This window comes from Tupaia chinensis, unplaced genomic scaffold (assembly GCF_000334495.1).
Source record: "Tupaia chinensis unplaced genomic scaffold, TupChi_1.0 Scaffold000032_1, whole genome shotgun sequence".
Lineage (NCBI taxonomy): Eukaryota > Metazoa > Chordata > Mammalia > Scandentia > Tupaiidae > Tupaia > Tupaia belangeri.
In genome coordinates this window covers 183,339-208,342 of record NW_006159462.1, presented here as the reverse complement: position 1 = coordinate 208,342, position 25,004 = coordinate 183,339, and the positions used below count along the sequence as shown (strand labels likewise).

At 34.4% G+C, this 25,004-nt stretch overlaps 1 protein-coding gene and 1 pseudogene across 1 annotated transcript in view; both read left to right on the top strand.

The window, feature by feature from the left end:
* Nucleotides 1–25,004, top strand: part of CSMD3 (CUB and Sushi multiple domains 3) — a gene marked incomplete at its 3' end in the record, with an annotated part of 1,277,483 nt that overhangs the window by 1,069,260 nt on the left and 183,219 nt on the right. The window lies entirely within an intron of this gene.
* On the top strand, nucleotides 19,757–19,937 carry LOC114007654 (uncharacterized; annotated as a pseudogene).

The following is a 25,004-nucleotide window of genomic DNA, read 5'->3' as shown; positions in this document are numbered from 1 at the left end:
TATTTTTCAACATCATGATTTTTAAGTTACATATATTTATTCATTTTATAATCATACCATAGTCTGTTTAACAATTTCTATTCAGAAATTTGTTTCTCTCCTTTTTATCCTTCACAAATATCAATGTAATAAATATATTTGTATATAAGTCTTTAGTCTCTCTGAAGAGTTTCTGGACTAGTTTTCCAGTATAGTTACTAGGTCAGGGAGCTCGAGCATTTTTGAAGCTTTTGATACATATTTTTAAATTGCTTTTAAAATAGGTATAGTCAATTTACAATCTCAACAAAAGTGTGAAAAATTGCCTAGATCATTGAACCCCATTGCTCTTTTAAAATAAGACTAATGACATTTAGATAGAAGCTGCAGGCCATTCAGCTACGAATTTAAAAGCGCTTCTTTAAAGTATTGGGTCAGCCGCTGGCACATTGGTTAAGGCAACTAGATCCCTCATGACCGACTGCACAGTTTGAGTCCTGGATCCAAGCAGGTTAAAACCACACTAGTGTGCCGAATACCAACAGAAGAATGGAGGAGAAGGGATTGAGGCTTGGCCATTCCCCTTGGAAAGTGTTGGCTCACTTTCCCTCTTTCTCTCTGTGTCTCTCCATTGAGTACACATGCTCTATAGCAAATTAAAACAAACAAAAACAGTAAATAGTCCAAGGAAAAGACCTGCAGCAGGAGCCTAATGGGATGTTCATACTTGGATGAACTTGTCAAGTTCAGTCCTTACCTTTACATTTTCCAAAGCAAGGTTTGAACAGGTCCCTTGGGACTCAAACTCTCTACTAGCACTCATGAGATACTGCTATATAAATCAGATGACATTTTGTTAATTTATACAGAAAAATGTATTTGACAAATAGGCCAAAATCCTAATTTTAGCAAGCCAGTGCTAGAATGACTTCCTGGAAAACTAACATCTGAATATTACATTTTAGTACATAATCATCATATAAAATCATTCAGTGATAATGTTACATTTTCAAAGTATAACGTTCTTAAACATACGTTTTAGCTATAGATTATATTCTCATATTCCTTTACCAAAAATAATTTCTCTTTAACTTTCATTTTCTGCAGTTTAAACTGGGCTTTATCTTTACTAATAGCATCTTAATTTGGATGTCAATTGATCTATAAGACTATAGTTCATATGTACTGATTCTTGTTGGACTGATATTTTGAAATCATATTCTCATAAAGAAAAATAAAAATGTATAGGTGAATAGCTGTAGATCAGACAAATTTATACTAAACCATTAGAACGAAACTCTTTTTTTTAACACAAAAAGAATGCAAAGCTTGCTTTTATTTTGTTTGTGTGTGTGTGTGTTTTCCATCAATCTCCTTAAATATCTCATGAACTCAAATGTAGTTACACTTCAATCTCTGCACTGCTGTGTGAAGCTACTGAACAGAAAATATCAATTTCCTTAGTCTGTTAAAGTTAGTCCCACCCAAATCATGTGGGGAATGAGATTTGTAATGAAAAGAGAAGGAGGAAAAGAAGAGGAGAGAAAAAAAAGTTACACTTTAAACAAAAGAAATGTAGATGGCTCTGGAAAAAGCAAACAAAATATATACATCCACTCTAATAAAGATCCTTGATCGCAACCATCGCAACCCCCTTCCAGGTTCTAACATAGAGCACCCCAAATATCTTCCCCTCTTAACTTTCCAGAACTTTGGCCTGTTGTGTAGAAATATCTCATGAACTCAAATGTAGTTACACTTCAATCTCTGCACTGCTGTGTGAAGCTACTGAACAGAAAATATCAATTTCCTTAGTCTGTTAAAGTTAGTCCCACCCAAATCATGTGGGGAATGAGATTTGTAATGAAAAGAGAAGGAGGAAAAGAAGAGGAGAGAAAAAAAAGTTACACTTTAAACAAAAGAAATGTAGATGGCTCTGGAAAAAGCAAACAAAATATATACATCCACTCTAATAAAGATCCTTGATCGCAACCATCGCAACCCCCTTCCAGGTTCTAACATAGAGCACCCCAAATATCTTCCCCTCTTAACTTTCCAGAACTTTGGCCTGTTGTGTAGAGAGGGAAGGGGTTAAGTTGGATTCTTTTATCTCTATCATTGTAATACATTAGGAAAAATTCTGAGCATACAACTCCGGTACAATTGCTTTTATTTTTTGATAATCTTTGTACCCAGAATATATACCTTTATATATTTGTTTCCCAAGGCTGTTGAAACAAATTACTACAAATAGAATAACTTAAAACAACAGAAATATATCTCTCACAGTTCTGCAAGCTAAAAACACTGAATCTCATGAGCTGCAGTGGTCTGATTTGTGATATGTTAGTTATTTAAGTGATTTATGAAAATATTTTAGAAGTGATATTTCTAGCATCAAGTGGATGTAGTCATACATAAAACAAGATATGCAATGAAGTAAAATTTATAAGAGCTGGGTGATGGGTACATGAGTTTCATTACATTATTTTTTTCTAATGTTTGAAAGTTTCCATGATAAAAATTTTAAAATGAAGACTTCAGAGAATAATAAAGAAGAAAAAGAACTGACATATCACTTAGTCTACTTACATAAAAGCTCAATAAGATTTTTGTCTTATTAGACATATCTTGCTATCTAAAATATAGTTAACAAAGTAAATGTTGGTAAATTTACCATTATGTTTTATTTAAATAGAAAAACAGCTGGAAAATATAATGGATAATACACTACTCAAAATAATTGTTTCCCCATATTTTCCTTCATCTGATTACAATAAGCATTAATAGAACCTCAATCAAAAGAAATGAAAATACATCTGTAAGACTGATAAATACATACATTATGATAAAAGAAATAGCAGCCAAACAATAAGTACCAACCCTAGGGAATGTTTAAGAAGTTTGTAACAGACCACTAATAAAACTTTAAACCAGGCCCAGTGCTCAAATAAGGTTTTCAAAATCTGGTTATTAGAAGTAAAAAGCCTCCACAAAGCCCTGAAAGCTATGTATATTGAAGTGATTTCATGCAAAATCAAAATATTCTAACATTATTTACCGAAAGCCTACCCAGCATCAGGTACTTGGGCATGTAATTAGATAGAATCTTACAAAAACTACAAAGCAGATATGAACCAGTGTGATATAAACATATTAAAAAGATTCAAAGTTTACAAGATATGTTCTAAATAAAGAAATAATAAACACTTTTGAATTTGTCAAGATTTTCCTTTAGGGAACCAGCAGTTAGCGTAATGGCTATGTCGCTGGACTCCCACGTAGTCGACCGCGGTTCGCGTCCCGGACCTGGTGGCTTAAAACTCACGCCGGGCGCGTGTGCGTACGTGCCCAAGATCCCGAGAGGAGAATGGAGGAGAAGGGATTGCGGCGTGACCATCCCCCCTGGGGGGTGATTTCTCGCTTTCTGTCTCTATGTCTCTCTCTGTCTGTCTGGCGAGCGCACGCGCCCTATAGCGAAAAAACCTCTCAAAAAAAAAAAAAAAAAAGATTTTCCTTTATATCCAAATTAACAAGCCAAAAGATTGGAGGGGGAATAAAGTTTGGTATTGTCCTTTGGTTATCCTATGTGAAACATTCTTCATAAAGAATGCTATTCACTTACTTTAGTCTTGAATTATGTATCCTCTCAGAGATGTTCATTGATCTCTTTCTCAGTTGACTCTAGTAAAACATAGAAAACATTAAATTACTGGTTTTATAAAATCTTTTTTAGAAAAAAGGAAGTGTGGGGCTAGCAGGTGGTATGGTGGTTAAGGGTGCTAGACTCTCACATGGCTGACCTCGGTTCAAGTCCCTGACTTGGCAGCTTGCTTTCTCACTTTCTCTCTCTTGCTCTAATGCTGTCCATCTCTGGTTACATTAAAATTAATTAACTAATTAACTAAGTTTAAAAAAAAAGAAAAAAAAAAGATGTGAAGGACAAAAAAAAGGGGGGAAGGAGGGCTTAGGTGCTGTGGTTCAGTCCACAGGATGCTACTGAGCAACCCTGCATTCTTGTGAGAAGGCCTTGGGTACATCAAGTACACTTGAGTAAACCAGGTATGCTTGTAGTCCCATCCGGGCCCATCCATAACCAGTACACTGCTGGTCAGAAGATTGTGGAGATGGCGGAAATCAGCATTATAAGAATATGTCAGGGATGCATCCCTTTTTCTCTTTCTGTCTCAGGAAATAAACTTTTAAAATGAAGTGAGAAGAGGAAGAGAGATTACATTGGTAGAATACAGGCTAAGACAGTGTGCCCTCAAATACATTGACTTAAACAAAATATAAATTTGTCTCTTGTATAGTAGTCCCATTGTTCTACTCTGACACCCTTTGGGCTGGGCTGTTAACCTTGTCTGCATGGCTAAATCTTACTTAGCTGCACCACCTGTGCATTCCTGTTTGTAGGACAGGTGAAATGAGTGAAATGGAGTCAACTCATTTCCGTTTAAGAATGAGACACGGACATTTTACTCATCACTTCTGTTGCTAAGATCTGAATTATAGAAACACGCTAGGCAGTGTGGAGCCCAGAGGTTGGATTCTCTGGGTGGATGACCGTTTCCATACTAAAACTAAACAGAAAAAAGGAAGAATGGATCCTGGGGAACTCTTTGTCTCAGCTATGACAGAAAAGGGGAAAGAGGTAAAGAGAAAGTATAATATTTTTGTGATACAATCATCAAAATCATGAAATTTTTAGATGAAGATAGGCTCAGTCTGATAAAAATGTTGCCTATGGGCCTCTTATTATGTACCAGAGCTGAGATATAATTCAAGCATTCAGTGCTGATAATGATGATTATTATGTCCCTTGGTCCTTTATCTACTATATCTCGTGCCTCCATGATACGCAAATGTATGAATAAACACTATTTATCTGAAAATATTCCTACAGAGTATGTACCACCAAGCTACAATTTTAAAGATGATTGTTCTAGCTTTTCAAAATGGCATTATCATCTTAAACTATTACACTGTATTAGAGTTTAGAATTTTCAAAGTACGTATAGGTATGGAATTTCACTTTATCACCATGGTACCTGTGAAACATGCAGTGAAAGTATGACTATTGCAATTTTACATATGGAAAAACATAGGCAGAAAGATTCGCCAGTTTATAACTTTAGCCAGAGTACAAGACAATGACTAACGACCAAGTCTAGACTCTGATCTATTCTAAATCCTCCTTCCAAATTCAGTGTCTATATGGAAAAAGATTCAGAAAATTTCTTTACAAACTCATTAAAAAAAAGTGAAGTAAAAGCCTATAATGTAAATATTCCTGAGTTAGGGAGTTACCAAATTGGGTTACAATTATTTTTACATTCATTTATCTAAATTCTAACTGCCCTTTTATGAGTCTTGTGCAGTTGAGCACTAATTATTCCAAGATGAAACAAGATGTGATTCATGGCCCTGCTAGTCAGCTTAACATTGTCTAGGGAAAATTAGGGAACTTCTTTTTATTTATTTGGTAGATTTTCATTAAAGGAAAAAAGTTAAAGTCAATTGTTTTATCCTCCTCTTTATATTTTTAAAGTGTTACTCCGCTTTACCCAGTTACTTCAGATTTCAAATAGAAAATCCAAGAACAATCAGAAAAAGAAATTATTTAAAGAAATGTTAAATGTTTTCAGGGTGGTGGCACCATCCTGAAAATCCAGGCCATCATAAGGCATCAATGAAGTTAGTTTAGTCACTTAAATACAGAAGTTGACAGTATATACGCGCAACAAAATATTACCTTGTTGATTCCAACAGAAGGCTGAATTTGCTGAAAGGCTTACATTCTGTCACATATTAGATTTTGTAATTAGAAATGAAATGTATGTACAAGAAGTTCTACCTCCAGATCAGCTGTATTCACTAAGAGAATTAATTTTTTTAAAATGTGCACATCTGGTCTCAGGCTTTTGTATTCAAGTGGGCCAATTTCCACTTACATTCTTTTTTCTTTTGCTCATGGTAAATGATACAACAATTTTTAATGTGAATGGAATGAAAAGGACAGAACAAGAAGTTTATCAGAACTATTCTGATCCTAGTGATGGTTGGGCATAGTTGGAGAGGGTGGATAGGAAAGAGAACTGTCTTTGAAGGAATGTTAAGTTTCTTTCTTCCAAGAATTAATAGTATATGGAGGGGTAAGAGGTGGGGCAGGGTTGGAGGTGAGACACAGCAAACAACAAGCTTTAAATTAAAATATATCTTCAAATTCTACGTGGCATGTAGTTCTTCAAAATGGCATTATAATCTTAAAATGGTAGTATAGGTTAAGTGTTATGTAGAATGGACTATAAATAAAGTAGGAGAAAAAGGAGCAAGACATCAGTGAAGTCTGAATATATATATTTTTTCTTGGGGGAAAGGTTTTTGCTATAGGGATGTGCACTCACCAGAAAGAGAGAGACAGAAAGCAAGAAATCCCCCCCTAGGGGAATGGTCACACCACAATCCCTTCTCCTCCATTCTCCTCTCGAGATCTTGGGCACGCACACACATGTGCCTGGCATGAGTTTAAGTCATCGGGTCCGGGGCTTGAACTGTGGTCGACTACATGGGAGTCCGGTGACATAGCCATTACGCCAACTGATAGTCCCAGTGAAGTCTGAATATTTGAAGTAGAGAAGCTGTCTTTTATTTACCTATGGTAAATGTGCTTGAAAGTTCACTTTTTCTTTTTTTTTCTTTGAATAATGCTACTTTATTTACCATGTTTGTGACATTTTTATAAGAATTAACATTAATAATAATGCTGGAAAATCACTGATTGGACTGTATTTAAAACACACTAAAATGTAACCAAAAAAGTATATATTCTGTCATATGAGAAACATTTTTCATACCGAAATGACATTGTTCATGTATCAATAGGTCAGCTCTTTATGGACATACAGACAACTCAAAGACTCCAAGGGGAGGAAAATAATCTTGTAGGGTTCCCATTTTTGTTTATCTATTTGCTCTTGAATCCAGGGATTTTTTTTTATTCTTCTGATCGGTGAATACATACTGAGTCCTCAATGAAGATAAAGCCTATGTGCAAAGATGCCTTCTAACTAGGTGTTTACAATCTGTCCTTCTGAAATAACATATTCAAATCATATTTAAACTTTTCCTGTGAATAAATACAAATTCCAAGACATCAGTGAAGTCTGAATATATATATTTTTTCTTGGGGGAAAGGTTTTTGCTATAGGGTATGTGCACTCACCAGAAAGAGAGAGACAGAAAGCAAGAAATCCCCCCCTAGGGGAATGGTCACACCACAATCCCTTCTCCTCCATTCTCCTCTCGAGATCTTGGGCACGCACACACATGTGCCTGGCATGAGTTTAAGTCATCGGGTCCGGGGCTTGAACTGTGGTCGACTACATGGGAGTCCGGTGACATAGCCATTACGCCAACTGATAGTCCCAGTGAAGTCTGAATATTTGAAGTAGAGAAGCTGTCTTTTATTTACCTATGGTAAATGTGCTTGAAAGTTCACTTTTTCTTTTTTTTTCTTTGAATAATGCTACTTTATTTACCATGTTTGTGACATTTTTATAAGAATTAACATTAATAATAATGCTGGAAAATCACTGATTGGACTGTATTTAAAACACACTAAAATGTAACCAAAAAAGTATATATTCTGTCATATGAGAAACATTTTTCATACCGAAATGACATTGTTCATGTATCAATAGGTCAGCTCTTTATGGACATACAGACAACTCAAAGACTCCAAGGGGAGGAAAATAATCTTGTAGGATTCCCATTTTTGTTTATCTATTTGCTCTTGAATCCAGGGATTTTTTTTTATTCTTCTGATCGGTGAATACATACTGAGTCCTCAATGAAGATAAAGCCTATGTGCAAAGATGCCTTCTAACTAGGTGTTTACAATCTGTCCTTCTGAAATAACATATTCAAATCATATTTAAACTTTTCCTGTGAATAAATACAAATTCAACTACTGTTTTCCTTTTTATGGGATATTTAAAATCAATGGAACGTATTGGAAAGGATTTGCTTGTTGGAAATAATAATAAAGTGACAGAAATACATGGACCATGTAGGAAATATTTAAATCTAGTGATTTTCAACCGCTTTCAACTGCTGATATTACTCCAACAACTATCCCCTTTCATCATTCTAATTTTTATCTAATTCTTCATATCCCTTTTGGTCCAGTTACTAAATCTTATATAAATACAGTGAATTTCATTAGTTTGTCATCAGAAGCTAACTTCATCAGTCTCTAGCTGTGCTCAGATAAGAGGTTGTCATTTAGCCAAGAGTGAAGTCCACACTGGATAAAGACTAGATACAAAACCATGAGGATTTCCCACTGAGCATCCACAGGTGACTTCTCATAATGGCATTCATGGTCATTCAAATGCCATATGTCATTGTATTTTTGGATGTGTAACACATTTAATTTTATTGCTATACTGATTTCATTTTCAATAATACATTCAAATTTTAGAGTTTCAGCAGACTTCTATTACACTAGCATAAAACATTCAGATAGAACCTAGGAAGAAACTATTATTACTGCATAACAATAAGGAAGGAGGGGGATAGAGCTTGCCTATGTATACACAATGACATCTAACTAGACCTAAGAATTTTTTTTAAAAACAGAAAAACTACTTCTATACTTGGGAAACAGTTTATTCTAGTCAGCAGTATGGAATGGAATGTATAGTACTATAAATAACTTATACATTTTGCAGTTTTTATATGACTTTTACCCATACAGTCATGGATAAAAGTAGGTAGCCTTCTTCTATTTCTTTATGGCTTTATTCTAATAATTTACTTTATGGATGAGAAATGAATACTATTGCTATTTTAATCAAAAGAGACAGAAAGAAATTTATATGTCCTCTAATGACTTTGTTATATTAATTTTTATGTATATTTACATTGCAGTTAGTTGTATATATATCTCCATTTTTTTTCATTAGATCAATTTCTCAAGGTGAAGATCAACTATTTAATGAGTAGATGATTAGCATGTCCATTTCCTCAAATATTTATCAAGTATTTGTGTTGATAACATTCAAAAATCCTCTCTTCTAGATATTTTAAATATATACTAAAATTATTTTAAACTATAGTCACCCTACTGTGTGAATGCTAGAAGCTATTTCTCCTATATAATCATACTTTTGTATCTGTTAATCACCTCTGCCTATCCTCTTCTTCCTATATTCTCCCCAGCCACAGGAACCACTATTCTACCCTCTGCTTCCACAAAGTGAGCATTTGACCTTGAATCTTAGTTTGATCATTACATATTGTATTACTTATGTATAAAAAAACAGCACCCCATAGATATACATAATTATTATTGTTGATTAAAAATAATAACAGATCCCTGGAGAATTACTTTAAAATAGAAATTTCTTAGACTCTCTTTTAACTTCATAACTAAGATTCTTTGAGGACAGCTCCCATATAAATTTCAAAAGCCTCCATGATGATCCCCACATGCAGTCTATTTGACGATCATTGCTCTAGATTCGAAATCACTTGCGACAACTAGTCATGTCTTACTTATCTTTACCCCCTGGCATTCAGGGCATTGCCACAAGTGATTTTTAAATGTAATTGGATTAAAATGGTTTTCCTCATTTCACATCCACAGTAAATGTATTATTTTTAATAAATACAAAGAAAAGAATCTTTTGTAAAATAGTTGTGAGATGATTAAGATAATATATCTACCAATTAACAGTGACAATACAATGAAACCATAGAGAGGGGGAAATGCACATTGTTTTCAGTGCATAGTATATCAGGCACGAATTTGAAGTGTAAGTCATAAATCATTTTTTAAGCTATCTTGAAAGTATCCAAGCTAAAAAATGTGCCTCATCTATTGTTTTGTCTTAGTAAGCACTCTACTAACTGCTGTGAAAAATGATTACTTAACAAAAAATATTTTAGGTTATTGCATCATATACCCAAGGTTTATTAACTTTCACAGTCTGGATCTGACTTCACTGAAATGAACCTGAGAAATTTGACCTTAGAAATGAGCTCTTGGTTAGTAAACAAGTTTTCCAACTACTTTGCTTCTTTTTAAAGCCAAGAATTTCACTTTTGGCATGCACTATATGTGGTATGAAGCAATGATTAAAAGTTAAGCAACACAGGTTCTTGTATTGACTTATCTTTTACTGGTTGTATGATCATGTACAAATTACGTAGTTCTATTACCTGATTACCTCGTATATGACCCTGGATGTTAATTCCTGACTGATAGAGTTGCTCGAAGTTTAAAGATAATGTTTTCAAAGCACTTAGCACTGTTCCTGTTGTTGGTGCTATTAATTTAATTGTTATTTTTTATTATTAACATTCTTAAGGATTGAATGCTGTCTTCTCCATCAAAATATACTCTTTATTTAAAGAATAATAGCTACTTTTAAAATATTATTCATACAATAATCTATACTTACTATGAAGGCATTGTTCCAAAGCTTTTTGTCTCTTGTGCCTCTTGTTTTACTTTTATTTACCCATCTAAAAATCTAAGAGCTGTCTTTGTTGCCAACTCTGAAAGTAGCTGCTCTATATTTGTAAAAACAGGTAAAACAATATACTGAAAGTATGTAATCAATCAAGATGTGCTATGGACTGAGGTTGTACTCTGGAGAACTAGTCATTGAGTTGGTTTCAAAAAAAGTAGTAGTTCCAGAGATTTTCAAGTTGGAGGCAACTTTATGAAAAGATGGCCTCTCTCATTGACTTACTTCCTAAAGATGGAAATAGATATAGATTTTCTGTAACCTAAAATTTTTATTGTGTTGTCAGAAAAGTTATGACACATTTTTTTGCACAGAAAAAATATGTCACAACTTTTCTGACTACCCAATATGTTGAATAGCTTTCTTTAAGAGAAAGAATATATAAAATTTGTTGCTATTGTACATTTATAAAACCATATATCACTGTAAACACAATGATGGTCTCTTTTCAGGATCCTGGGAGGAGCCTGTGCAAAAGAGGAGCTTCATTAGTTCTGCAGTAAATTTATGACTGCAAAGGAAAATGAACGATTTTCCCTCTCTCTTGAGGAGTTTACAGTTTAATTCTGAAGCAAAGCATAGTACACATACTTTTAGTAGTGATACAACATTTTAGATGGCATTGTGTGGTATTGATTTTAAGTACTAAACAGTACAAATAAGAGAAAGAAAAACACTGGTAGCTATTTGGAGAGAAGTAATAGGAAAGTCAAACAATTAACTTGGTATAAAACCCTAACTCCACTACATAAATTATATAAAAATAAATTAGCACGTTGCAGAGATATGTCCTCCACAAGGTTTATTGCAGCACAATTTAAAATAGCCATGATATAAAATCAAATGAAGTTTCCATCAACAAATGGATGAATAAAGAAAATGTGGAATACTGCTCAGTCACTAAAATGAATTTAATCTTATCATTTGAAGTTAAATGGGCAAGCCTGAAAAACATTATGGTAAGTGAAATAAGCCAGGCAAAGAAAGAGAACTATCACATGTTCTATCTTATATAGGGAAACTGAAGTGTCCTCATAGGGATGGAGAGTTGCAGAATGACTACTAGAGGTTGGAAAGCTTGGAGTGAAGAGACAGAAGGCTATCATTAATGGGGAAAAAAATCCAGACATTAAGAGGAACAATTTCTAGTGTTACAAAAAACAATAGGGCAAATTAGCCAAGAATAATTCACTGTGTATTATTTCAGAGTAACTAAGAGGATTTTGAATGCTCCTAACATAAAGTAGCAACAAATGCTTGTGATGATAGATATTCTGACTACTTTGATTTAATAAAAATTGTATTTTTTACTAAAATATCACATCATACCACACAAATATGTGCAACCATTGTATGTTCATTAAAACATGCTAACAATAATGATGATGATGTTAGTAATAAGTGAACATAGTTGGCCAGAAGTTGCATTTTTTAATTATTTTATTTAACTTCATTTATTATTATTATTATTTTAAAAAATTTGACCAGAGACAGAAAAAGAGAGAGAGAGGGAAAGTGAGAAAGCAACCCTCCAGGTCCAGGACTCAAACTGTGGTTAGATATGTGGGAGTCCAGCACCTTTATCACCATGCCACCTGCCAGTTGCCAGAAGTTGCATTTATAAGTCAAACAATTAACTTAGTATAAAATCCCAACTACACTACATAAATTATATAAAAGTAAATGCAGTCATGATCATAAGTCAGACATTATGCTTGGAGTTTGCATTATTATCTTAATCTTTATATCAGTGAAATTAGATAAGCTTATTTCATTAACTTGTCTAAAGTTCTATTGTTAGTGAGTCTGTGTTTGGTTTAAACTCAAATTTATCAGAACTTACTTCTAAATATTACTTCCCAACTTCTCAAAAATGGTTGGGCATAGGTGGAGATCTCTAAGCTAATTTTGATAGCAAACGGTAGTCTAGAGTTAATGTGTTGGAAGACCAAGTCAGATCTCCAACAGCTTTATCTCACATGCCCCAAGCCAAGAAACAAAATAGCTGTTAGTCCATGTGCACACATTGGAAGAATTTTGCAACTTCAGTATAATAGCCATAACAGAGATTCATACAATCAATGAAAAAAAAATGATCCTAAAGAACACACCACAAAAATAAGTAGTTTACCACTGTATTTTTTACTAACTAAACTCAAAAGTGAATAATTTTTTAAAGGTTTTTGCCATAGGATGTGTGCCCTCCCCAGAGAGAGACAAAGACAGTGAGACAGAAAGTGAGAAATCACTCCCTAGCAGGGATGGACACACCACATTCCTTCTTCCTCTTAAGATTTCCACCAAACACACACACCACACACACACACACACACACACACACACACACATGTGCCTGGCATGATTTTCAAGCCTCTAGGTCAAAGCCTTAAACCAGTTGGCCATGTGAGAGTCCAGCACCTTAACCACCACACTACTTGCTTGTCCCAAAAGTTCATAATTATTAACTTAATTAAAAAGTCTTCTGCAGTCATTTATAAAAAAAAAATGATAATTACTATTCAGGTAGGTTTTCTTAAGGCGAGGATTAGGCATAATATATCCCAGAAAAATCTCTGCCCACAGGAACTTATGTTCTGTTCCATATGGTTGGTAAAATACATAAAAGGAACATTCGTCATTTCCCCCCTGCTATAGATCTTTTCTGTCTTTGGGATATTGCTGTCTACAGTACTGACTTATTTTGCCTTCTTGCAAAATGAGCTTGTTTTTTAAGCTTATTTTTTTTATTTTATTATATTTTTTGGAAAGATTTTTGCCATAAAGTGTGTGCTCTCCCTAGAGAGATGGAGAGAGAGAAAGCAAGAAATCCCCCCCACCCCCAGGGGGAAGGGCCACACCATAATCACTTTTCCTCTATTATCATCTTGGAATTTGGGTCATGAATATGCATGTGCCTGGCATGAGTTTTAAGCCACTGAGTCCGGGACTCAAACCATAGTCAGCAACATAGGCGTCCAGCAACATAACCATTATGCCATCTACTGGTCCCTCTGAGCTTATTTTAAATAAAAAATGATACAGCATTACAATCACACAGCCTTTTGTTTTCCTTTTTTTTGACTGATTGACTTGTACTTATAAAATAAGAAGTTATCTGAGTCACAGTTACTTTTCTTTCTCACTAATTCAGGCCAGAATGACTGTGTAGAAATTAATGGTTTAGCTAACACTTGAAATCATGTTAAGTTTTCATCCTTTTTGACTAAGACTCACATTAAGAAATATGTTTTGATTCTTAACTCTGTTCATACTTAGTTTCCCTTCCTTTCTGAGATGTCCTTTTTTCTATATATTCTGTTTTACTCTATTCTACCTTATTCCATATTACTTTAATTAATTAAAAATGCAATGCCAAAAAAATGCCATCTTCCATTCAAAAAATATGCAATGCCAGTCCTGAGCTAATAAATTGATTTTATAACCTATTATAGGGTCTTTACCTTTAGATGGAAAAAGTTACCTACAATTTTGAGTCTATAGTATTTCAATACAAAATGCAATAGGCAGGTGTCTCCAACTCTTATATCATAAGAATATATTTATTAACATATGAATATTCTTAGCTTTACTCCTTCCTGGCTTTGGGTTATTGCTTTGTCCATTCCTTTTTTTTTCTCTCTGCAGAAGATTTTTGAAAATTTTCAGATGAATTGTATGATGTAGAATCCAGAGACAGGGAAAAAGGAGGCAAAACTAGAGAGCTGGAAGAAAAGTAAAGACTAGGGGGTGAAAGGAAAAGTTCAGCCTGGTCCCATAGCCTTAGGGTTAAGGGGCTTGATCCCACATGGCTGACTATGTGATTTAAGTCCTGGACACTGCTACTTGAGAAACACACCAGGTACATGTGAATGAGTGCCCAAAATTACAAAAGGAAGGACAGATAGAAGAAAAGGGATCGCTGTGTGACCATTCCACCTTGGAGGCTGGTGCTTTCTCCTCTCCCTTTGCTCTCTGTTTCTCTGGTAATCATACATCCCTGTAGAAAAAAGCAAAAGCAAAAACAAACAAACAAACAGACAAACAAAACAACTTTGGAAGATTCAAAGTTAAGACTAGGCCTAGGGCCTAATAGAAATCAATTCTCTGAAAGAGAAGAGGGAAAGGGATGAGCAGATGGCATAGAGGTTACATCACTGAGCTCCCATGTAATCAACCACAGTTCCAGTTCTGGATCCAGTGGCTTAAAACTCACACCAGGTTTATGTGCATGTGTGCTCAAAATTCCATGAGGAGAATAGAGGAGAGGGGAGTTTGGTGTGACCATACCACCAGTTGATTTCTCTCTTTCTATCTTTGGCAAGTACAAGTGCCCTATAGCAAAATCTCTCTTAAAATTAAATAAATAAAAGAGAGAAGAAAGTTTTTCAAGCTGGTTGTGAAGGAGGTGAAATTAGTATGGAAGAGATAACAAGGAACTATTAAATATGATCTCCTTGTCTATAGCATTTTTTTGTATATTTGTATTCATGGTGAATTTGATTCTAGTGCAGTTCTTCAGGAATGCTTGCCATATAACCAGTCATTTCCTGGAAAGGAATATGGAGCTGTAAAGCATAGCAAGTTCCAACCTCAGGCTGACAAGCATGGGGCAGTGCAGAATTTCACTTTGTAGAGTAGATTTCACAGCTCAAGGTGGCCTTCCTAGTATTTATTGAGTAGTGCGGTCTACAGAATTCATCCATCATGTCTCTGTTGTTCCAGCTCTGCCTTTCTAAAGAAATTAAATAGTAGACACATGCCATACCTCACCACCATTCATTTTTCTCTCTGTCCTTTTCTCTAAGTCATTGCAAGCAACTTGCAACTTTTAGTTTAGTACTGAATGTTTCATGTATAAAATAAACATGTGAGAAACTTTCCTTTCATTAAATTAAAGGAGTAACCACCTCTCCTTTATATTGTGAGTTAGCCTAACACCGAAATAAAATTTAAAAGCATTGATTTTTCAATGATAAAGTTAAAAACTATTTTTTCAGAATAGTTCCATGGCCTAATGGTTAAGGGAGCCAGATCCCACTTGAACCAAGTGGTTCCAAGTCTTGAAACTCTTTACTTGAAAAACACTTGGAGTACATGTGTGCACACTCTCTAATCTGAATGGAACAGAGAAATGGAGAAGAGGTTATAGCATGACCATGTCCCATCAGGGCATGCTTTCTCCCTTTTCCTCTCTTAATCTCTTCATCTCTTTCTCTCTTGCAAGCACATGTACCCTCTGGCAAATAACTTTAATTTTTTTCTCTTTAATAATAAATCTGCCTTTAACTTTTTAAACCTAAAAATCAAAGGGAGACATCAGATGTATGATATCCAGAGAGATTGCAGACTTTTTCCGTTTTATTTCTTCTAATTGTTATTCAATGGCTTATAATTAATTAAACTTAATATCTGTGATGTTCAGATTGGCTTGATGACCATAATAATTATATTATCTTCAGAGTCTGATTTGGAGTCTGACAGAACTTAGGTAACTGCTCAGAGCAATACTTCACAGAAATAAAATTGGTTCCAAGCCAACCATGGTGGTGAAGGCATTAGGGTACTACTATGTGATGCTGGAACCACCTAGAAGTCTCAGGTTCGGATCCCACCTAAACATGCTGAACTTGGCAGTGCACAGCTGTTATCCTAGCTGACTAGGAGGCTGGCGCAGGAGGATCAGCAAGGTGAGACCCTATGGAAAATACCTGCTTCTCGCTTCTTGCGAATTTTTATTAAAAATAAAAAAGAAAACAAATGAAATTAAAAAAAAACTCAGTAATCTCATCCCCATCTATAATCCCTGTCTAAATACTTTAAGTAATCTCGCACACACACACACACATGCAGCTAACATGTAAATTAAATCTTTTTTTTTAATCTCTCTGTTAACCTATCTTTCTTGAATACATTTGGGACAGGCTAATGGAAGCTCCACATTACCTATTATTCTCTGTACCATCAATCTCTAGACCAGTGAACTGAGCTTTATCCAAAATCAGCAGTTGCCACCTATTGAGATTCTGAAGCTTACTAATGCTTGACACAAGGTTGTTTACCAAGTGATTTATGTGACCTTTGTACCATGTCTCCTAAGATATTTATCATCTGGTTAATAAATGTGCTTTTATAAATTCATTTTCATATAACAAATTAAATATTTCAAACATAAGTATATATAATTTTGAACACTTAAAAAACAGTTTCTTCCTGATCCTAGTAATTAAAGAATGTAGGTTTAAAGAGGCAACAAATTATCAGCCAGCCAAGGATGCTCGCATGTACTGTAGTACCTTGCATAGATGATGATTAATAAGCTTGATTATATAAATGAGTTATTTAGTCACGTAACATTTCTTCGCACAGGGTAATGTATGTATCTGGAAAACGGTTAAGGGAGATACTATATGGGTTCGTGTAACTGCTTTTTCCTCTTCCCACTTTATCTGGCCTCTTTCACTCTTCCTTTGTTTGTGCTTTTTGTTTCTGGTTTTTTTTTTTTTTCCTTAAGTTTATTTACTGATACATGCTCTCCTTTGACATGGTCTCCACTTCTCAATCCTCCCCTAACCCTGTAGCCAGCCAGGATCAAGGACACACCTGCATGGGTGTCCAGCATGTTCAGGTGGACACCGAATGCAAACCTGGAAACTTCCCATGTGGTCAACAGCATAGAGTGGCAGTAACACCCAACTTGTGCCACCAAAGTGGGTCCTGTTGATCTTCTGTTGAATCATGCTATGGCTAATTCTTGATTTGTTTGGGGGAGAGAGGAATGAGGGAGAAAACAGAGACTTGAAGTCAGAAAACTGATACTAAAAGCTACCTCCCTTGATGTATATAATACAGATATTCTTGTTAATAAACTTATGCTCACTTTCTTCTCTAACTCAACTATATAGGACAAAACTTAGACACTCTAAAGGTACTTTTATAAGGAGATCTTATGTAAAAAATATTTTAGATAAATAAAGATTGATATTGCATGAGCATTCAACAAGTATGAGTATTGCCTAGAATTAAGATAATTTGTGTAGTTTTAACCTACTCAGGGCACCAAGTCCAATTTTTTTTCCCCACTTGTTGCTGAAGTACAGAAATTTGACTTATAGCTACCAGCACTTAATAGAAATTAATTGAATAATTAAATATCAACCCGGCTTCTAATCTGACTGTGATCTTCAGAATATGTTTCTAGGGTTTCTTGTTTTTTCTTTTTTTTTTTTTCCTCACCTATTTTCCTGAGATCAAATCTTTGCTCTCTGCTTGCTTGCTTGGTATATCCAGCTTCTTTTCTTTTGTAAAAAATATTATTTTTACATCCCCAGTTTAAGAATAGCCTGTGTGAGTACTAAAATTTGTATACTCTTTTAGCTTAACTTTTAGTAACTCCAGGTCTTATTCTCAGAGACTAAATTATAGATCAAGACTTTAAAAAGGGTAAAACAGTTGTTCAATAAGCATTAATAAACACGTTAATATAGTTCAATGGCCTAGAGTTCACATTAGAAAACAAAAAGAATATGAGTTTTTTCCAAAGTAGTAGCAATGATGGTGCCAGAGATCTAGATAAGCTTTCATATTTGCATTTTAGATTAATCACTTTCATAAACATGTGGAGAAGACATTGGAGATGCTCCAGTTTGTTCAAGACACATTTAAAAGAGAAAAAGTTAATAACTTGCATGCTCCTATGTATCAGGTTAACAGAAGTGTTCAAAAATATTTCAAGGCCAGACCCCACACCTCAGGGCTTAACCTAGACACAGAGTAGGTTATCATAAATACTGTTAAATGAACTGGATGACTAGGTAGATATCTTTTTTCAAGGGAGGAGCAATTTTGGAGAGGAGGGTTAATTTTGTTTCGAACAAGCAGCTTGTTTTATTTGACTTGTAGCTCTCTGTGTGCCACCTCCTTAAGGGCAGGAAGCCATCCATCTGAGGTGAGCTGAGCTACTCTCATTTTCCTTACTCCTTTAAAGCAACTTGTGGCAACTCAATTTATATTTAAGGAAGCTCTGCCAGATATGATTGATATTTGCTTAAGTTATATTGATTGTTTGTGAGATAAAACAAAATGAAAAGGAGAGCCATGCTGACACAATATTTTTAACACCTGGTATTTGAAATGATTGCAAGGTATGGTGATTACCTAAAAAGAGAGAAAACATTGTCTCAGCATTTCTGATTCTATTTTTTGTACAAAATTGGAATTTCTACATTCACTGAACAAACATGTTTTGAGTGCCAGAGAAGACAGAGGTGGGATACACAAACAAACTCAAGTAGTAGAAGAAAAAATATTTAAATCAAAACTTCAAAGTAATATAACTTGTAGGATCTGGATAAACAGTGGATACAATGGCAGTATATTTGAGCAAACCTTAATCTGATAAATTCTGAGGTAATGAAAATGAGTACTTAGTGACAGCTTCCTAGAGCTGATTCTTCAAAGATGATCGGACATTAGTTAAGAAGATTAGATAGAATAGCACAAAGTTAGAGAAGTCGAAGAAAACAGCAATTTTAGGAAATGCGAATGCAGTATCAACCTGTGAAGTGTGACTTCATAAAGGAACAGGAAGAAGGCACATAGAATGGCCATGTATTTCATACTGATTGGAATGATTCTGTTCTTTTAGCTTCCATACCTAATAAATTAAAATACATACACACACAAGCATTATTTTGATTCTATTTAGTTGCTTTGATGTACAGTGATTAAAAATAATTCTTCAAAAATAATTATTTTAAAATATAGAAGGTTCACAATCTAATTAAATATGCTTATTAATTTTTAAAAATATTTCCATCCCCCCCACAACACACATGTGCACATACACCAATTCCCCAATGATGTTTTATTTTGTTTCATTGTTATTTGGTTTTTCTTTGTTTGATTTACTTTCACACACTAAAATTAAGCTAACACAATTATCTTTCAGGGGAAGTTCTTAATAATTTGGAATTACTCCATCTCACTTTAATTCACGTCTCCAACCCTATTTTACTATATATTCCTCCATTCAAGCACTATTAGTATAATAGAAAATAACTATAAGACAAATAAACAGAATTTATTTCACTTATGTCCTCCTATGTAGTCATTTGTATTTTTTTATTTCTGTTTAAAATCCTATATAGTCATTTGTATTTTTTTATTTCTGTTTAATTAAAAGACTGAATTAGAGTTCAAACTTCAGTAATAGTTTTACCACATTTTTAAAAAGTTACATCATCGCTTCTCAGCCTTTTGACTAAGATCAAGCATAGTATCAGTTTAATATCTGATATGTTCTCTATCCGAGGACAATACATTAAATAGATTTTTGGAACACAGAGATGGACTAGGAGCTTGCGCCTTCCACTCCATACATCAACCTGGTATTACAGTACTTCCAGGAACGGTGCACCAAAAAAAAAAAAAAAAAAATTACATCATGTAATTAAAATATTATTTCATTCCATCTTTTTTATCATAATATTTATTATCTTGTTTTAAATTTTACTACACACAGTTCAATAAACTTTTTACTTGCTTACATTTTCTAGCCATCATTGTTTCATTTTATGATTATGAATGAAAATATTTTTAGCATATAGAGAAGAGAATGTTAACAATTATCTACTCTGGGGCCAGCAGGTGGCATGGTGGTTAAGGTGCTAGATTTCCACAGAGCTGACTATGGTTCAAGTCCCTGGACCTGGTGGTTTGCTTTCCCATTTTCCCTCTCTCTCTTTCTCTGTCTCTCTCTGGTGAGTGCAGTGAGCACATGTGCCCCATAGCAAATTAAAAAAAAAAAAAACAAAACAAAAAAAAACAAACAAACAATAATAATGATAAATAAAATTAGATAAGCACTTCTTTCTAATGATAAATAAAAATGAATAAGTAGTTCTTTTAAAAAATTATATACTCTGAGTGCCCAATTTGCTCAATAGACCATTGTTTAGCACAGTGCTTCAAAGTGGGCAATATTTGTGCAAGAAGCCCCGGGTATGAATCTCAGCTGCACAAATCTCCTTTGAGCTGGTTTAGGGCTTCAGCACTCTCATCCTCAACATGGGGATATTAATACCTACTACTCAAGTCATCGTAAGTTAAGTCTGAGACAATACACATCAAACTGCTGGCAGCAGGCATGCAGCAAATGTAGCGATAAGACTGTGATAACAGGCTTATTTTGGATTTGTTCCCATAGCTCCTTATCACTCTCCAGTGAATTTAAGTGGATTGTCTAATCCATAAATTAAGTTCAAATTAGCCCAACCCCCCAAAAATTGTGTTCACAATTCGAAATCAGAATATTATTAAATATGCTAGATATCTATATTTAAGTATATATATACACACACACACAATTTGGTGTGTCATTTCTAAGAACTATGATTTTCAAAACTACTTGTGAGCCACATGTGACCCCTTCAAAGAATACTACCCAAAGGTCTTCAGGATTTCTTCCTCCTTTGGAATAATAATTATGTCAAATGATTTTTTTTTGACATATAGTTTCTTTAACAAGTGCTTATTAGGATCCATTGTCATTTAACTGTAAAGATCTCCAACTTACCATTCAGAAATGAAATGTAGTTACTTCTTCAAAATAATCATTATTCATAGAACACTTAAACAACAAAATCCTTGCTAAAAATGACAAAGAAATAAAAGAATGAAAATGTACGAAGAAGTAAAAATTACCTGATGGTAATTTGGATCAAGCTCAGACATACAGAAATTGAATATTTATCCTTTTTATATCTAATGGGAGTTTTAACAAAAGCTCCAATAAGAATAAGATTTCATTCACTCATTCAAATAAAAAAGTATGTCCATACATGTTTTGAAGTCAGTTACTTAATCTGACTTTGTAAACCATGTGACCTGAACATAATAAAAAGTGAGTCACATGCACAAATAATTTATGTCCTTTATCGGTTTCTTGATGAAGATGATGTGAATCTATTTTTAAATTAATTTTGAATATTTATCAAAAACATTAATTAGTTTTACTTTTGCTATAGCAACTAGAAACAAATTAATAGATAGATCCACTTGTTTTTTGTTATCACAGTTACAAATGATTTTTTCCCCATCTTCCATTGATCTGGGCCTTGAACAGTTAACTATTCCTCCAAGTAAGTTGGGGGGAGTAGAGGTGATGCTATTTTTGTTACTTTTACATTTGGGTGAAAAAATGATTAATTTTCAACCATTTTCCCTTTGAACACAATCCAAAACACATTTTTCACACAGCTTCTTTTAAAAGCTAAATGCTTTATATGCTCTATGAATAAAATTTGCACATATAAGTAAAAAGCTTCTTTATAATATAATATGAGATATTGCCATTGGAATTATAGCTTACTAAGTAATTTAGAAAATTGAGAATGGTTCTATACTTCACAACCTCTGGCATGTCTAGACAACACAAGGAACATGAATACTTCATTATGCGATAATACAAGGGCTTTCACCTCCTTGATAGTGGGGGAAAAAAAGACAAAATCTGATGAGAATTATTCAGAAATAACATTGATGGAACCTCAAAAATAAGTTATTAATTTAAATTAGAAAAAGAGTATCATCATTTTAGGCTACACTTGGGCATATTTCACTTTGAAAATATTACCCTTCAGTACAAGCACTTTTCCCACTTCTCTACCTTGGTTATCAACTTGAACATGCCTTTGAGCATAAGGATACAGGCATAATAATATTAATCTCTATTTCCCATGCTGGTGTAGTATTAAATTATTCACGTCTAGGGATTTTAACCTGCTTATCTCAGTGAAGTCCCAAGTCCTATGGGGATATGTGTTTCTTCCAATTCTAATTAGAGCTAAATGCATTTTCCTACAGGATTGGTGTTACAAATCATTCAACCTTTCTGTACTTTAGTTACCTCATTTGTAAAACAAGGAATTGAGTTATATAATTGCCAGATATCATGTACAGCTAAAATATTCTGTTAATTTCATTACCTACAATGACTTCAGATCAAATTGATATATGAGCTAAATCTGCTCACCTTTCATTTGAACTTGTATTTTAAAATCTTAGCTAACTGGTAAATAATTTGAACATCACCCATTCATAGGTTGTGCATAGGTCCAATGTGAGGGTAGAAAATTATTAATCACCCCTAACTCCTCTATCATTGATTTTTAGTGGTGTTAAATTTATGAAATTTAGTCTTTATTTAGGTCTTTATTAATAAAAGTTCACCTTTCAAAATATGGATATATTAGTTCAAAGGAAGGCTGACCTGTTTTATATCTATTAACTCGAAAATAAATTGATCTATATATGCAAAACTTAATGATCAAGAAATAGTATCAGACATCAGTAGGCTTATTGCTTATCAACTAGTGATATTAATCCAAATAAATTTTACATGTACACTAAATGGAGAAAGAAATAACTCAAATTTTACTCAGCCATATCTACATACCTAAAGGATTATTTTATAAATGTTGCCAGATGGCACATATACTTGCTGGAGCGTGAGAGAGAGTGTGAAAGAGTGAGAGAGAGGAAGAAAGAGAGAGAGAGAAAAGGAAAGTAAGAAAGCACTCCCCATGGAGACTGGCCATGCCACAATCCCTTATCCATTTCTCTTACCTTCAGAATTTGGGGTATGCACACACTTGCCTGCCATGTCTCTCAAGTTTCTGAGCCTGGGACTCAAACTACATTATTGTCTATGTGGGAATCACAGTTGACTGGGTTAACTGTCTTAACTGCCATGTCACAAGTTGGCCCACCTAAGTAATTTTCTAATTAAAAATATCTATATGAAGAAGTGAACTATATCCATGTTTATGAAGTCTAGAATTTCCATTTTTAAGTTTCTCATCAGTTAGTGCCAATAGTAAGTAATAACTAATTTAACAAAAGTATGAATATTTGGAGTGACATTATGCATGAATATTAGGTGATTTTTTTGGTTTTTTTGGAGAGGTTTTCGCTATAGGGCGCATCCGTTCACCAGACAGACAGAGAGAGACATAGAGACAGAAAGCGAGAAATCACCCCCCAGAGGGGATGGTCACACCGCAATCCCTTCTCCTCCATTCTCCTCTCGGGATCTTGGGCATGCACACACACGCGCCCAGTGTGAGTTTTAAGCCACCGGGTCCGGGATGCGAACCGTAGTTGACTACATGGGAGTCCAGTGACATAGCCATTACGCTAACTGCTGGTTCCCTATATTAGGTGATTTTTGATAGTGATGATGATGATAATGATGTTAAAAATCAGTAATGAGGGTAACTATGGTGATGGCAAAGGCATTAAAACAGCAATGACATGATGAGTTGTATTTAGAAGTATTTCTAGATTAGCAATTTTTTTTCTTTTTTAATTATAGACAATACAGTCTAAGACTGCTTGTGAAAAGAAAACAAATTAACTTTTGAAAAAAGTCTTTTGGGGAGCTGAAACAAATGAATACCATTTGTCCACTATTTCAATTCAATGTACTCCTTGAACAATTCATATCTTGTGGATTTATTTCAATTACTCCTTTATATTTCATTATATCTTCATGTACTCTCTGAGAATGGTTAAAGGACTTAAAGAATATGTGCAGCATATTGGGACCAGCAGTTAGCATAAGACCATGTCGCTGGAATCCCATGTAATCAACTGCAGTTCAAGTCCCGGACCTGGTGACTTAAACTCACGCCGGGCGTGTATGCATGTGTGCCCAAGATCCCGAGAGGAGAATGGAGGAGAAGGGATTGTGGCGTGGCCATCTCCCCTGGGGGGTGATTTCTCCCTTTCTGTCTCTCTGTCTCTCTCTGTCTTTCTGGTGAGTGTACCCATCCTATAGCAAAAACCTCTCCAAGAAAAAGAAAACAAAAAGAATATGTACAGCATATGACAAATTGGCCTAAATGACTCATAAATTCTCTTCCAACATTGATATCCTATTTTGCTTATCTGTTTCTACTGTTCAGATTACTCTTTTACTGCTGACCATCACAGAGTTAAAGAATAATTGGTTAATTTTACTCAGAAAATTTCTGAGAGAAAAGATTAGAAAGGTCAATGGATGTAATATACTTTTTTGTATATACTTGTGTGATACTGTTTAAAGAACTACTAGACAAGATGCTTTACACATTAATCTTCACAACAATCCTAGGGAGTGGGTATTATTTTCCAGATTCAAAAAATTAAAAAAAGATTCAGAAAGGTTTAGCAGCTTGTTCAAGGTCATACAACTAGTAAGTAGCAAAGTTGATCAAATCTAGATTTGTAGGAGTGAAAATTCAGGCTTTTATAACTATCATTTTATTTTGTAATGATTTTTTTGAGAGATTTTTCATATAGGATGCGTGTGATTGTCAGGAAGACAGAGACAGAGAGACAGAAAGTGAGAAATCACCCCCCAGGGGGGATGGGCAAGCCGCAATCCCTTCTCCTCCATTCTTCTCTCGGGATCTTGGGCATGCACGCACATGCACCTGGCGTGAGTTC